The sequence below is a fragment of the Anabrus simplex genome, chromosome 3 (assembly GCF_040414725.1).
Source record: "Anabrus simplex isolate iqAnaSimp1 chromosome 3, ASM4041472v1, whole genome shotgun sequence".
NCBI lineage: Eukaryota > Metazoa > Arthropoda > Insecta > Orthoptera > Tettigoniidae > Anabrus > Anabrus simplex.
In genome coordinates, this window is record NC_090267.1 from 356075460 (window position 1) to 356092002 (window position 16543).

Below are 16543 nucleotides of genomic sequence, written 5' to 3' on the forward strand. Positions count from 1 at the left end.
GATGATTCTCTCGTTAATGCACTCCCTTTCACAGTATCCTTCCATCTAGTTCTGGGCTGGCCTCTAGCCCTCTTCCTTATCATTTTCAAGTATGCCTGCTTTGACATTCTTTCCTCCGCATTAGCATTATGTGCCCAAACCACTTAAGCTCCTGTCCTACAATCTCCTAACACCAACTTTCTGTCCTGTTGCATCATTGTTTATTTTGTCTAGTTTTTCCTGTGTTGCTTCTCAGAAACCTAATTTGAGTTGCTTGGATTATTCTCTTTCTTCTTTCTGTAAATGTTCAGGCTGCTGAAGTATATAGATAGATGTACGTAGTTAGATTTGATATGTGAGTATCAGTGTAAAATGTGTTCTATGCATTTCATCAGCACATTCTTGTCTGATACAACTTGTCTCACACTCTCATAGAAATTTGTGGTTTGTTCAATTCATGTATTTATCTCTTTGTCTAATTTTCCCTTCCCTGACAATGCACTACTAGACTACTTAAAGCTGTCAACTATGAAATTATCATTTATTGATTCCACAACTTTGGTTTCAGCTGAACTTCCTCCTCCTTATCACCTTATATAACAATGTCATCTGCAAATATATCTAAAAGCATTAATTGGGATCGTTCGCTATGACACACATACTTTACAAAGGAAAAGATTTATTGTGTCCTCCTATTCAGTACCTATGTATATACATATGTATATATATCCATCTTTAGATGGAGTAATTCCATATTGTATTAACTTCATCATGTTGCACTTGTTTTTTATACATTCTTTCTCATTGTGTTTTTTAACAATCATGTAGTTTTTAACATTTTCACTGAAGATGGCTTAAAAATGAGCCGAAACATGTTTGATTATAATTACTCCATCTAAAGATGGATATATATTATGTTTTGAATAGGAAGATGCTATAAATCCTTTCCTTTGTAAGGTGAAAACCATCAATACGGAATGATTTTAATATCTTGTAATGACACATATAGCAATATATATTTACACGCTTTTAGGCTAGTTCTTTGAAATGTTAATTATGCAGCACTAAACCAGTCAAGTTGTTACTGAATACAAGGAATTTTGCTATGCTAAAATGCACTGGACTTAAATGACATGCAACGAGCATTGATCTGAGGATAGGAAGTTGGTGAGAGATTACCATTCCCTTAGGATGTCTTTATAGTACCCAGCATGGATTTGATATAACAGCGTTTGGCGTCCAGTTTTTGTTCTTTTGAAACAATGTGCTGTTGAAATCTACGACTTTCAAAGAGTGCTCTTAATGAAGAATCATTTTCAGTGACACAGACAATTTCAGGAAGATACAAAAGTACTGTTGGTGTTCTATATCCTCATTAAAAAGAGAGAAAAATGGGTATAAATGTGATTGATTGATCCTTGTTGTTTTAAGGGGCCTAACATCGAAGGTCATCGGCCCCGGTATAAATGTGAACATTATAGAGATTACAATAAAGTCATCGCTTAGTAGTAAGAAAGATCTCTGACATAGAACACAGTTTATATGAATTAACTGAAAATATAATTCACCTTGAATCGGGTTACAAGAAAATCGTTTCAGAAAGGGGTACCACACATCTCGCTAGGTCATGACTAGGGCTTGAAAGTCGAAGACCTATAAATTGCCTTAAAAACCTATAAAAAGCTAAAAATTATCCACAAGAGTCCTAAAACTGGAAAAAATGGATATAATAGTTTTAATTACATATTTAATGAATATAAAATTTAAAACATACAAAATTCTGGTTGTGTGCAACATGTAGATAAAGATAAAAATTTCATTGTTCCGTATTGAAAAGTATCACAGTTAAATTGAAATAATAAATATGGTAGTTGAACCTATTCAATACAAGTAAATAAGAGATGTAGAGATTACATTCTTATTTAATTAAAAGTGGAAATGGTACCGGTTTCGACCCCAGTCTGGGTCATCATCAACCGATTATAACTCGTATTATAAGTATATATATATATATATATATACACTGACTGACAGAGCAAATGCAACACCAAGAAGGAGTGGTCAGAACTTTATGCCAATTGCAGGGTAGACTGACGTCACTGAGGTATGCTCATGATGTGAAATGCGCCGCTGTGCTGCGCACGTAGCGAACGATAAATGGGACACGGCGTTGGTGAATGGCCCACTTCGTACCGTGATTTCTCAGCTGACAGTCATTGTAGAACGTGTTGTCGTGTGCCACAGGACACGTGTATAGCTAAGAATGCCAGGCCGCCGTCAACGGAGGCATTTCCAGCAGACAGACGACTTTACGAGGGGTATGGTGATCGGGCTGAGAAGGGCAGGTTGGTCGCTTCGTCAAATCGCAGCCGATACCCATAGGGATGTGTCCACGGTGCAGCGCCTGTGGCGAAGATGGTTGGCGCAGGGACATGTGGCACGTGCGAGGGGTCCAGGCGCAGCCCGAGTGACGTCAGCACGCGAGGATCGGCGTATCCGCCGCCAAGCGGTGGCAGCCCCGCACGCCACGTCAACCGCCATTCTTCAGCATGTGCAAGACACCCTGGCTGTTCCAATATCGACCAGAACCATTTCCCGTCGATTGGTTGAAGGAGGCCTGCACTCCCGGCGTCCGCTCAGAAGACTACCATTGACTCCACAGCATAGACGTGCACGCCTGGCATGGTGCCGGGCTAGAGCGACTTGGATGAGGGAATGGCAGAACATCGTGTTCTCCGATGAGTGACGCTTCTGTTCTGTCAGTGATAGTCACCGCAGACGAGTGTGGCGTCGGCGTGGAGAAAGGTCAAATCCGGCAGTAACTGTGGAGCGCCCTACCGCTAGACAACGCGGCATCATGGTTTGGGGCGCTATTGCGTATGATTCCACGTCACCTCTAGTGCGTATTCAAGGCACGTTAAATGCCCACCGCTACGTGCAGCATGTGCTGCGGCCGGTGGCACTCCCGTACCTTCAGGGGCTGCGCAGTCCTCTGTTTCAGCAGGATAATGCCCGCCCACACACTGCTCGCATCTCCCAACAGGCTCTACGAGGTGTACAGATGCTTCCGTGGCCAGCGTACTCTCCGGATCTCTCACCAATCGAACACGTGTGGGATCTCATTGGACGCCGTTTGCAAACTCTGCCCCAGCCTCGTACGGACGACCAACCGTGGCAAATGGTTGACAGGGAACGGAGAACCATCCCTCAGGACACCATCCGCACTCTTATTGACTCTGTACCTCGACGTGTTTCTGCGTGCATCGCCGCTCGCGGTGGTCCTACATCCTACTGAGTCGATGCCGTGCGCATTGTGTAACCTGCATATCGGTTTGAAATAAACATCAATTATTCGTCCGTGCCGTCTCTGTTTTTTCCCCAACTTTCATCCCTTTCGAACCACTCCTTCTTGGTGTTGCATTTGCTCTGTCAGTCAGTGTATATATATATATATATACATACCCTGTAGGTACATTTTTGTGAACTAAGCATATACTTGATCATTAATCTATCCTTCAATCTCAGTCAGCGTATGAAACTACAGCACTTGACGTTGTAAACACCGCGCCGATCTTCTGGAGCTTGCAAGTTACTTCGGTTGAGCGGTTCGTCTTCGGCTTCTTCATGACTTTAGATCTTCATATTTGGATTGTGTTGTGACTTTGTGCCTGACGGTGTATGCAGTCTGGCTCATTTAACTGTTCTCTGCTTTTCGTGAACATTGTGAGACAGTGCCAAACATTGCGTGTGCCGTGCTGATGCTCGGAAGATTACGCATTACTTCTTTTAAGTGACTTACATTCTACTTTGTCTGAATTTTTCAGTGCCTACCCCCGTCATTTTTATATCGCCTCTTCAACTGATATTATGTGGACTTGACCGTTAACTTCTTTCTTACTTACGCATTGTTTTTCGAGTTATAATCGGCTGATGATGGCCCAGACTGGGGTCGAAACCGGTACCATTTCCACTTTTAATTAAATAAGAATGTAATCTCTACATCTCTTATTTACTTGTATTGAATAGGTTGAACTACCATATTTATTATTTCAATTTTAACTGTGCAACATGTAGTGCGACAAAAATATGGAGGCTCTACTGAAAGTCATGAGCAACATTTTTTTTAATCACAGCCCTTTAATGTAGAATAACCATGCAAATCATCTCAATCTTCAGACTTTCCCGAACACATGCAGGTACTCTGAAGTCATTAACTTTTAACACAAGACCACAGCAAGGAGTTACAAAATGGCAAGCATCAATGTTTCGTTCCGTCAATGTGCTGTGATTGACTTCCTTGTTAAAGAAAGAGTTCCTGGTGTTGAAATTCACCAGAGACTTCAGCGTCCCTATGGAGATGGGTATATGGGTGCTAGCATTGTTTGAAGATGGGTGAAACATTTTAAAGATGTAAACATGATCATCCAAGATAAGATGCATAGTGGGTGCTCTTGAACTGCCTCCACTGATTGCAACATGAGAAGAGTTGATGACATCATTAAAGAAGACAGAGGGGGCCGATGACCTTCGATGTTAGGCCCCTTTAAACAACAAGCATCATCATTATCAAAGAAGACAGATGTGTCACTGTGATTGAAATTGCAGCAAGACTTTCAATAGGACACACTGCAGTGCAGGAAATGATTCGCAAGTTAGGCTATCAAAAAGTTTGTTCCCGCTGGGTCCCAAGTTTACTCACCACAGATTGCGAAGTTCAGAGACAAGCCGTCACTCAGAACCTTCTTCAGAGATATGGCAATGAAGAAAAAGTTTTTTTTTTTTCTTTTTTTAATGGATATTGTTACGGGGGATGAGAGATGGTTCCACCATTACAAACCAGAAATGACAAAGCATGGAATGGCACCATTTGAATTCGCCGACAGAAAAAATGCAAATATATTGAAGTCTGCTGGCAAAGTAATGGGTACCGTCTTGTGGGATGCAGAGGGTGTCATTCTAACTGAATTTCTTGAACCTGGGAAAACCATAAATGGTACCCATTCCGTTGAAATGCTTCACAAGCTTCTTCATGCATTGTGTGATTAACATCCTGGAAAGAACATTATCCTCCAACACGACAATGCCCGCCCCAACAATGTTAGCTTCACCAGCAAGAACATTGAAAAATTTGGATGGGAAGTCTTGATTGGCACCCTCTGACTACCATCTTTTTTGTTTTGTGAAATAGCAGATGAGAGGCCAGCGCTATGAGACACAAGAGGATGTGAAGAGAGCAGTGTGTCAGTGCCTTTGGTGTGCTGGTACAGACTTCTACTGTCAAGCAATTTTCAGACTTCCCCACCTGTGGGGAAAAATGTGCCCAAAGGAATGGAGAATATGTTGAAAAATAAACAAAGGTGTATACCGTACGTAGTTTGAAATGATTTATCCAATGTATCGAAATTAATAAACTACATTTTTTTTTAAATGTTGCTCATGACTTTCACTATGGCCCTTGCACATGAAAGAAATACTCTTTCCTTCAGTCATTATGTATCTTTTAAATTAACATAATTTGAAAAAGGAATTCAGTGTTTGTAGAAAAAAAAGTACTTGGAGAATTTAGAATTAATGATTTTTGCCACCCAGAATGAATTCAGAGAACATGCAGTGGACATTCGGGAGAAAGAAATTGAAATTAGTGTAACTAGAATCATATTTGGTTTAACCACGCTAGGGTAACAGAAATTGGACTTTGGAAACCTTGCCTCAGTTGGCATTGCAGTATATCACCATAGTCATCTTCAGGTTCCTTGGGGTATTATCAGTTTTCAGATAATTTATAACTGTTAGGATCTTTGGTCTGGCAAAACTAACTTTTTCCTTATTTCATTTCACATGTAGGTTTTGAAATTTTAATTTATCTATATAAATAAAGCTGTAGGGGGTCTACTGTCTACAATTTTGTTTATTTTGCCAATTTTTCAGATATTTATCCATTTTAGGTCAACTCAAGACTGTATCAGCAGTTTTTAGCTTTCTTGTCTCTTTGTCCGTCTGTTCTACCATGACGGCAAAACGGCTGGTGAGATCGTGACCAAACTTCGTATTTAGAGTCTGCTCATTTAGGAGCAGGTTTTGATATGCATAAGTTTTAGCAATCACAATAGATTTGGGATTTATAGGGAGATAAAATTAGTTATTTGATATTTTCTCGTACACTATTGAATTTCTGTAAAATCTGTGGACTGTATGTGTAATGTACCTTCATTTTAAATAATTTCTGTTTTCTACATAATTTCGCTAACTCCTCAAATAATGGAGAAAATTGCTATTTTCTGCGGGTTTCATGCACTGTGCTGAGTGACGGACACACTAGCAGACCAACAATAAACCTACTGGTTACCATGGCAGTGTGTCTAGCTGCTTGCCAGCAGGGAAGTATAATGCCATTTTTGTGATCATTCCTGTACACTCATGGTTGTTCGTTGGGCAGAAGACGAGACAGACATCAAACTGCCATTCTGCGGAATATTTTTGCAATACCGTTGGAGTTTACAATCGTCTTCGAATAGTACTAAGGGTGGCTGTTAATATTTCAACAGTACCGCATGGTATGGCCCCTTATTTCACACCACAAGTTGTTTTCTCGAATTTGCTATAATTTTTATTGTATTTCTCTTCTACTTGCATTTTAGGTATAAATAATAACACCATAAGTCATCTTCTTATATGATTACATAAGCATCCCTGTGCCTGAATTTCTCAGAATTTCTCATATCATCAGAATTTAGTGAGGGACATTTCATTTCCCAGTACATCCACAGGGTACTTACATATTTGTCCTATCTGGCTGTCCTCAGTTATTACGCTATCTTCAATTATGTAAACTTCCTTAACAGTATTACTTTTCTCCTCAAATTCTCCTTATGTATGCGAGTGCTAATCCCGAAACCTGGACTCTCTTTCCTGTGAGTGATACTATGCACTATTTCTTTCGTGCTTTTTTTCCTTCGCAGTCTATGATTTCACCCATTAAGTCTCATAACATTCTGTTAATTGGAAAGGTTTTTTTTTTAAGTTGCTTTACGTCGCACTGACACAGGTCTCATGACGATGATGGGACAGGAAAGGGCAAGGAAGTGGCCGTGGCCTTAATAAGGCACAAACCCAGCATTTGCCTGGTGTGAAAATTGGAAACCACGGAAAACCATCTTCAAAGCTGCCAAAAGTGGAGGTCGAAAAATACCAGTTCACATCTAGGGCGTCTGAGAATGCTTCTGAACGTGAGGCCGGTTTGAATGTGCTCAGATTTAGGTAGACATTTGGGAAACAATGCTGCTGGCAGGCGAGATTCAGCTCGCAGATTGTTCGTCATTGAAAGTCTAGGCCATCTTAGGCTGCTTTTAATAGTGTTGCTACGTCCCAAAGTTTCCAGAGACACTGAGGACATGGACATTTTGTGCCGCAAGACTTCATTTATGATGTACAGGTAGATCTACCAACACGAGCTTTGCAGATTTTCAGCTTCTCACAAGCGACACCTCTTCATATACCAACGAACCGAGGCAGGATCAAACCCTCTTTCACCGAGCTCGATAGCTGCAGTCGCTTAAGTGCGGCCAGTATCCAGTATTCGGGAGATAGTAGGTTCGAACCCCACTATCGGCAGCCCTGAAGATGGTTTTCCGTGGTTTCCCATTTTCACACCAGGCGAATGCTGGGGCTGTACCTTAGTTAAGGCCACGGCCACTTCCTTCCCACTCCTAGTCCTTTCCTCTCCCCTCGTCGCCATAAGACCTATCTGTGTTGGTGCGACGTAAAGCAACTAGCAAAAAAAAAAAAAAACCCTCTTTTTGGATTTGAAATTTGGGGCTCAGGATAAGAATGCGAGTATTAGTATTTCTATCACTCAGTGGGGTGTATTTTTCCAAAGCGATGACCTACAGTAGAGTTTTCATGGGCTTAACAGCTTCCTGAAAGTCCTAATTTTACACACACACCGCATCCCACAAATCACAATGGTGGACACAATTTGCCAGATGGGCTAGAAAATTGAAATTTGGCAAAATTATTATTATTATTATTATTATTATTATTATTATTATTATTATTATTATTATTATTCAAATGTGTAACTTCTTGGCCCCGATAAATATTGAAATATGGAGGCAGTTTTAACGACGGTGCCGACCTTCGTTTCAGGGTAATTGGTGGGTAAATGGTAAGTCGTATCACAAAACAGATAGCACAGTTGCGGCTCAATTTCGAGAGTCTGCCTTTATATTTAAAACTCCCCAATTCAATTGTGACTGGCATTACAAAAAGAGGGCCTGCCATTATAATGAAAACTCCCCAACTTGATTGTGAATGGCAGTACGCAAGTGAGCATGTCATTGCAGTAGAAACTCCCAAACTTGATTGTGCATAGCAGAAGGAAACATGGCCTGCCATTATCATCAAAACTCCCCATAGCGGACCTCACATCGGAGAAACCATACGGGAATCTCGCTGTAGGGATTTTCGTATAACAGTATGAGACATGCAATTAAATAAAATCTTACTCACTGCAGGTACAGTAATTTATGTAGAAGTCTGTATACAATGTAGAATACCGTTGCGAAGCATGGGTACATTTGCTAGTATTTAAATATTTGTTTTATTACAGGTGGAATGCAAAATGTGCCCAGTTTTAAGCATGTTTCAACCAGGAGTCAATTTTAAGACATTGTTTCTCTAAACCTGTCATTTAATCAACTCTGCTTTCTGCCTGCAATAAAAAAATATCACTATCAAAGGGTAGGACGGGTCCACCTATTCATTACTATTAGTTTGTATATTGTCTTATAAAACCTGGGACTAGTTTCGACCCCATGTATATTGGGTCATCTTCAGCCACACTCCAATTGGAAGACATAAGCAGCATATATAACCCATAATGATATAATCACTGATATGACACAATTTATAGTCTTAATTTAAACTATTGATGAAGTCTGAAATAACATATCTACACTTTAAACTAAATAACACATCAAAAATGTTGTGGTTGATGGCGAACTATTTTGTCGTTTCTACAGCAGCTATCGATTTTTAGGGTTGATCTGGGAGTTGGTATCTTTTTCTGTGTAAACACTGATATAATTTAAACCATTGATGAAGTCCGAAGAACATGTTCCAACATCATCATTATTGCTGAAGATGACCCAATATATATGGGGTCGAAACTAGTCCCAGTTTTATAAGACAGTATACAGACTAATAGTATTGAATAGGTGGACCCTTCCTACCCTTTGATAGTGATCAATTGTCAATACGGACCATAATGAAATTCATAACTTATGATTTAAAAAATTACAATATTAATTCGAAACCTGGATGACCTAACGTGAAATGAAGCGAGAAAAATAGTTGTGTTACTGGATTTTCTGTAGGCCTGTTGGTTATTTCATATACAACCTCCAAATGTAAGTGAACATAATATTTTGGTCGACAGTAGATGCATTTTCTGTGCCGGTACAAAGTCAGGCTCATTGAACACAACGTGGCTCAATTCTTGAGGTTGTTACACACACTCCGTACTCACTGGATCTTGTGTCCTAAATGAAACATAAATGCCATTTTTAAACAGGTAGAAAAACAGTATTAGATATACAGTATTTTAAACACATTACCAAAGAAGGACTTTGAAAAGAGATTACTAGACCATTATACTTTGGAATCAGAATATCAAATCAGAAGCAGCTATTGAAAGTGTGCAACTGAACTTTGAAGTGTGGATAAAATCTGACCTTGTCATGACCAGGAATTTTTGTCATTCATCAGTAACATATTTCTTTTTGTATTAGGTTTCTTAATTATTTGTAACAACAATGCCTTAATTGGAACTGAGCTTGGAATGTCTTAATGATGTTTTGCTATAAAACATTGCATGCCATTGCTGGTGTACATACTGATGACTTCGAATTTTGGTGCAGAATGAATGTTCCATTATTGAGAATTAATAATGTATTCTCTAAGGGCAGGATTTGCTAATAGCATGTTTTTAAACCAGTTCTCAAATTTGACATTAATAATAATAATAATAATAATAATAATAATAATAATAATAGAAAGTGCTGCTAAACTGTGAGGAACCTCTGGAAAGACTAAACATCCAGAGACAAATCCATGACAACCCAGATTCCAAACCACCAAGCCTTGATGAGATCAAGCAGATAATCAAGATGCTTAAAAAAAAAAAAAAAAAAAAAAAAAAAACTAGGTGAAGATGGCATTGTGGCAGGAATGTTGAAAATCGGAAGAGAAATTGCTGCACAAAGAACACACACGGGCCGCAACCCCATTACATAACAGCGCGGGCAAGCCCCCACTACCTGGCTGTGACATAAACTTTCCAGAAGCCTCGCGAGACAGCCAGGGCTTACGTCAGCCAGATAGGCTAGGATATAAAAGGCCAAGATCAAGGCCACTCTAGTAGTGTAATTTCTGCCTGGGAGACTGATTACCTCGGATCGAGTAGGGGTATTTCAGTCGCCTTGACAAAGAATACTGCAATGTATTCGAAACGTCGGCAAACTGTACGTGATATGCGTACAAGTACAACACGGTTCAACCCGGAAAATAAATTAAATAATTCTTCACACCGTGGAAGCTTCACTTCTAAGATATGTCATAGAGAAGTTTAGAATTGGCAAGAAAATGAGAGAAATCATGAAACTAACACTGATGGCTACCATCTTGAAAGTAAAGTTCTTGGGAGAAATCTCTGATCAGTAGGAAAAAATATGAGCAATATAGCCTCAGTTTTAACTTCAAGTCTCCGAGATCATGTGTTGAATCTGTCGTATAGATCAATGGAATATGGTGAGAGTACTGTACATTTACATGTACATGTTGGCTGGCTGGAGTGGACAGCCCTGATGGCTGATGTACCCAAGGCCAGTGATAAGCAGACTCACATGTGCTAGTTAGGGGTGTTTCACTGTTTCCGGCAATAGTGTAACAGTTTTGAGGGTTGTTTTAAAGAAAGCAAGACAGTGAAACTGAGTTGCTCGGAGGATGATGTTTCAAATCCTATTAACGTAGCGGAGTTTGTAATCAGTTAATTCCGCAAAAGGGGTTTTTGTTTTCAGGAATAATTACTCCAAATAAAAGGAAATGGGACAATATCTGATTGATTTGATGGAAAATAATCATAGAGGGGGTGCAGCATATTGAGGAGGTTTCTCCACAGTGGAGACAGTGAAAGCAACTCAAGTGATTCTGTTTGTCAAAACCTTGTGCTGATCGCAATGGAAGCTCCAGATCCCAGTTCTAGTTATGTTCCTAGTCATTTAAAATGTATGCCAGAAAACATGTATGGAGTAAAGAAAGAGGGCTGTAAAATTCTGACTTAAGGAAGGTGGTAAAAAGTGATCATCACTTTCACACATCCACAAATATTTTGGTTTAGTTAAGTCAGAGCAATATATTTACGTGGAAGAAGCAGTTCGAAAATATAGGTATACCGACAAGTCTGATTGAACATAAAAAAGATTATGTATGAAAAACTCTATTCCTGTTTGCAGAAGGCAAGAAGGGGAAGGCAAAATGTAAGTGATGAAGATTTATGACTGTAGGCTTTGAAAATTGCATGTGAACTATCTATCAAAAAAAAGAAATTTATCTGCCTCTCGAGCCTGGATCAGCCGTTTCAAGAAACAACATAGAATTGGGAGTAGGAAAATCACAAAATTTGTACCCCTTTTGCATATTCAGGACAAAAAACAAAAGAATAAGGCTGCAGAAGAATTTCTAGAGACGGCTTGAGAATGATTCTCCATTACATCCCGTCCTCTATTTACAAGACTGATCAAAGTGGGTCGAGTGCAAAATACAATCGAAAGGACTATATTTCGTAGGTAAGAAAATCGTGCACACGATAGCTGTCAGTTCACTCATACATTCATACACCATAATACCAACAATCAGTATGGGCAGTTCTTTGTTTCCTAAATTATTTATTGTACGGCTGACCAGAACCTTCGGTTCTCTGGTTTCAAAAAATATGTTTAAAGCAGTTAACATTGTAGTCATTGCCACAAAATCAAGAAAAGTGAGGAAAGCAAAACTGAAAATATGGTTTAGAGAATCCTTTTTTCCATTCTCTGAAGACAACTGTGGCCTGCTTTTCGATCTATGAATAACATACAGTGATACAACTTGTCATGAAGACATCCCTCCACCCAAAACAGTTGAACTGCTTCAGATTCCTCCAGGTACCATGGGCATAATTCAACTGTTAGACAAATTCTTCTTCCAGCACTGGAAAGCTTTTTTTACTGCAGATTAACAGAAATTCTAACTTTGCATAATGATGTTAGTGTTGAGGGTCACCACAGAGACATTCATACATTTTCAGTTTTCATCTCCACAATTTCAGGATATGATAAAATATTCATAGTTTGCAATGAATTACACAAGAGAGCAACCTCCAAAGTTTGTACTGCCCACTAAATATTGTTTGGAGAAGAAGAAAGAAATGTGCGGAGCACAGTGTGACAGTGAAGTTCTAATTCATTATGCTTGGTGTACAAAAAACTTGTGTTATCAACATGCAATTTATACCAGCCATTTCTGGTATACTTTTGTGAGTGACTGACAAGTGAGTGAAACAATACAGCTTCAGAGCAGGTTGAGAGACTGCATGCACATACGTCCCGCCACATCACAACTTCGAGCTGGCTCGGGGATGTCCAGCTGCGCCACCCGTCATGCGTCTGTATCAGGATTCCAGGTACGATTTCGGAACCTTGCAGTTAAAACTGGAAGCTGATTCTCAGCATCCTATCCTCCTACAGTACAACGATTGTGTCAAAAAAAGTTCAAGTTAGGTTTCAACCTGTCTTACCTGATACTTTCCTTGTCAGTAAAAATTGCATCCGTCAATAATTTTGAAACCCATGAGAAACTCCTTATAGGACAAAGATATAGTTAAGAGTATAAATGATTTCTTACTATTGTTAACAAACCTTTCAGGGCTGCTAAGCCAATGTCCTTAATAAATTGGTTATCCAAATTACATTTCCTATCAAAAATTGTGAAATATGTAAGTAATGGTGTCACTTGCTGCTATCATCAATCCTAATACCTCTATGGAGTCCAGATAACATTTCTTAGTGTAATATGGAATTGTATGTTCATATATATATCACATTTCTCTTTGTGAACATTATGTGGTTGAGTAGACAATGTGGGGTCTTTTGCTATTTGCTTTACGTCGCACCGACACAGGTAGGTCTTATGGTGACAATGTGAGAGGAAGAGCCTAGGAATGGGAAGGAAGCGGCTGTGGCCTAAATTAAGGTACAGCCCCAGCATTTGCCTGGTGTGAAAATGGGAAACCATGGAAAACCATCTTCAGGGCTGCCAACAGTGGTGTTCGAACCCACTATCTCCCGGATGCGAACTCACAGCTACATGCCCCTAACGGCACGGCCAACTCACCTGGTGTGGGGTCTTTTATGAACCCATTACTTAAGCCCAGTGGCACAGCTACCATGTCAGTTCAGCCGCTTGTCCTAGCCTGAGACAATCCATGTACCTCCCAGTAGACTGTGTATTGCTTTTCTGTTAGGGCTTCAACAATAAAAGATCTTATGCGATAATGTCATGAATTACATAGTGTGTCTTTAAATGGACAGGAACCCAAGACGTGATCAAGTGTTTCAATCTCACTGTAGCAACGCTAACAGTGTTTGTGGTCTTGGGACCTGCCAGGTAATACACAAACTGGAACTACATTTGCTGTCAGTTTTATGGCATTTCTCCAGTCGCTACTTGTTAGACCTTCGGGTTTCCTTACACACTGATTGGCTGATGTGTATTTCTTTTATAGTATAAGGTACAGCAGGCATCGAATTCTTTCTCGCGGAGTTGATGTCATAGGAGCAAGACCTTAACTGATTTGTGTTCAGTATTCAGGAGTAGGCCAAGTTTTTTGAAGCACTTCTCTGGTTCTGTATGGATGTCTCCGATATGGTTAATGTGTATATTGTTGGATAGATGGAAAACTTGGCATGCATTTATGTGCTATACATAAGCCTCCCAACTGCACTTGAAAAGTTGAGTCCTTTATACTTTTTATTGGAGTAAAACATGCTGTCTGGTATTCCTTTTGGGAGTTGAAGAACTTCTTTCAAGGTGCTTTTGATAAGTTTGTCAGTATCAGTTAGGAAACTGGTAGGTATTCGATGTAAAGGTGTAGTGTGGAATTTGTAGATCAAAGATGGGCAGATGTAGGTTAGTAGCACATTCAATTTCAGGTGTGGTTGTAGTGTGGAATTTATAGATTAAAGATGGGCAAATGTAGGTTGATAGAACTTTAAATTTCTGGTGTGGTTGTAGTCATGGAATTGATGCTAATGTATCTAGTTTACTCTTAATTTTTTCCATCGTTAATTTAGCATCAAATATGGTAGCATTGTGATAGTTTACTCCGAGGTAGCGCATTGTCCCTGCAGGAGTTATAGACATAATTTCATTGTAATTATATAATGTTGAAGAATTGTAGGTAGGACTTCCTTCTTACTATGGAAATGGGTTTAGATTTGTTGACGTTGATTGTCAGGCCCACCTCGTCAAATCTTTCAATGGCAATTTCAATTATCTCTCTAGCTGAAGTCTCTTTTTTGCTGCAATCAATGTGTTATCAGCAAAGCCTAGAATGGTTATATTAGGTAGCCCAAGAGAAGTCAAGTGGATCACACCAGAATTTTGGTGTGTGATCTGCTGACGTGCATTTTATACAAAATGAGCATTCCAATTTCCCAGCTTTCTTCTCAAGACTGGCTGGGAGAAAGTAAAGGATGCATTCACGGTTAGGCTCTGCCCTCTCCAGAGTGTTGTTATGCACAGCCATACTTTGCAGATTCCAAGTGACTGCATGATTAATGTTTGAATATTACTGGCACTGGTACTCCCTTCACTTGAACCAATTCCAAAATTGCAGTTGTATCATTATCGTCATGACTGCTATTTGTCACACCAGTAGTATTTTCACAAGATTTCCACATCTTAATTTATGGTAAAATGTATTTGAACTTGGTATACTAATCTTACTGATCAGAACTCCTCAGGCAACTCATTAATGGAATCCTGCACCATATTGCAACTATGCTTTAAATGACATTGTATGTGATTTGGGGAACTAAATTATTGGAGCTTGCCTCACAACTATACTAGTTTATTTAAAGCTTGCTGCATGGTAACATCTTGTGCATAGCAGTTACATTAATCAACAAGAGAAGACTGTAATGACTGTTCAGTAAAACCTCATTATTTAGTTTAGTTTATCAGGTTGATTTAAAATATTTTTTACTAGGCTTATTAAATTGTCTCCTTGTTACAAATTCTTTCACTATATTGCTGATATGATAGCTGAACATCATCATACCTTGCTTCTTGCAAAGATAGTCACCATCTGAATGCCAGGCAGTGCAGGCGAGATTTTCTTTGTGAAAAGTTGCACACTAGTGGTTTGAATTCCTCTTAAAACTACAGATCTGTAGCTGTAATGATGATAACACAAAAGTCCAAGCTTCCTTCCCTTCTTTTGCTCTGTGTTGTAAGCTAATATGTACTTAAACATGTCACATGTTCAGGAACAACTCACATATAATAACTTTTATTTTAGAAAGATGTATGGTCTAAGTACTGTATCTTGATCAGATTCCTTTCAGTTTACTTAAAACATAACTTACTGTTATGTACCTGTCGTTTGTGGGTTAGGTTTTGTAATTGCAGTATTAATGCCATCTGGTAGAGCAGAGCAGCAGAAACAGAGCGCACCTCAACTAACAATAATAGTCAGTTAGTTTACTGTTATTATTGATAAGTAGAGGTCAGGCATTTGGCTCTAAAGACTTGGAAAATAGATAGACAAAAAGACACTGGAAAATCTTGAAAATAGGCACTATCATAGGCACTAGAAATCTTTAAAAAGGGCATTAAAAATAAGTACAATTTTAAATTTAGATTCATTCTTCCACATTTGTGGTTTCTACATACTGCAAAATATAGCACTTTTTCGCCCAGTTCAATGATGTTTCACATGCTTACAGAAATAAGACTGCCACGTTACTCGAAAACACATCGTCACCGAATTCTTTGACAAACTAATTTAGTATTGTCTTTAATGTTGATGGTTCTTGAGGCATGAACGAAATACTCATGTCAACCAGCCAGACAAATCAGCAATAGCTGAGCACGCTCTATCGTCAGGTCATGATGTTGTATTCCAAGATGCTCGAGCTCTTACCCACACTAGACACTACAGGTCCGGGATTATATGGGAAGCTGTGGAAATACATAGAAATCCTAACAGTTTCAACAGGGACACTGGCTATCAGTTATACAATACGTGGTTAGCAACCATTAAGGATTTACATAAGTAGTACCCTTCCCTGTCCCTTCACTATTGTTATTTTATTCTGGTGTTTTCCAAATTCGTACCTTCCTCATCACCAGATATTTTATTCCAGGCTTTTGTCTTTGTCATACTTTCATATGTGAGTTCTCCTGTTATGTGACTCCCTCTCAGGCTGATTCTGATGGTTCCTTCAACTTCCGTTTCAAGTGCTAG

The 16543-nt window shown here is 39.3% G+C and overlaps 1 protein-coding gene across 3 annotated transcripts in view; it reads left to right on the forward strand.

Annotated features, from left to right (window-relative positions):
• Stim (stromal interaction molecule) overlaps window positions 1-16543 on the forward strand; it is a 424265-nt gene that overhangs the window by 342948 nt on the left and 64774 nt on the right. The gene's annotated exons all lie outside the window — the stretch shown is intronic.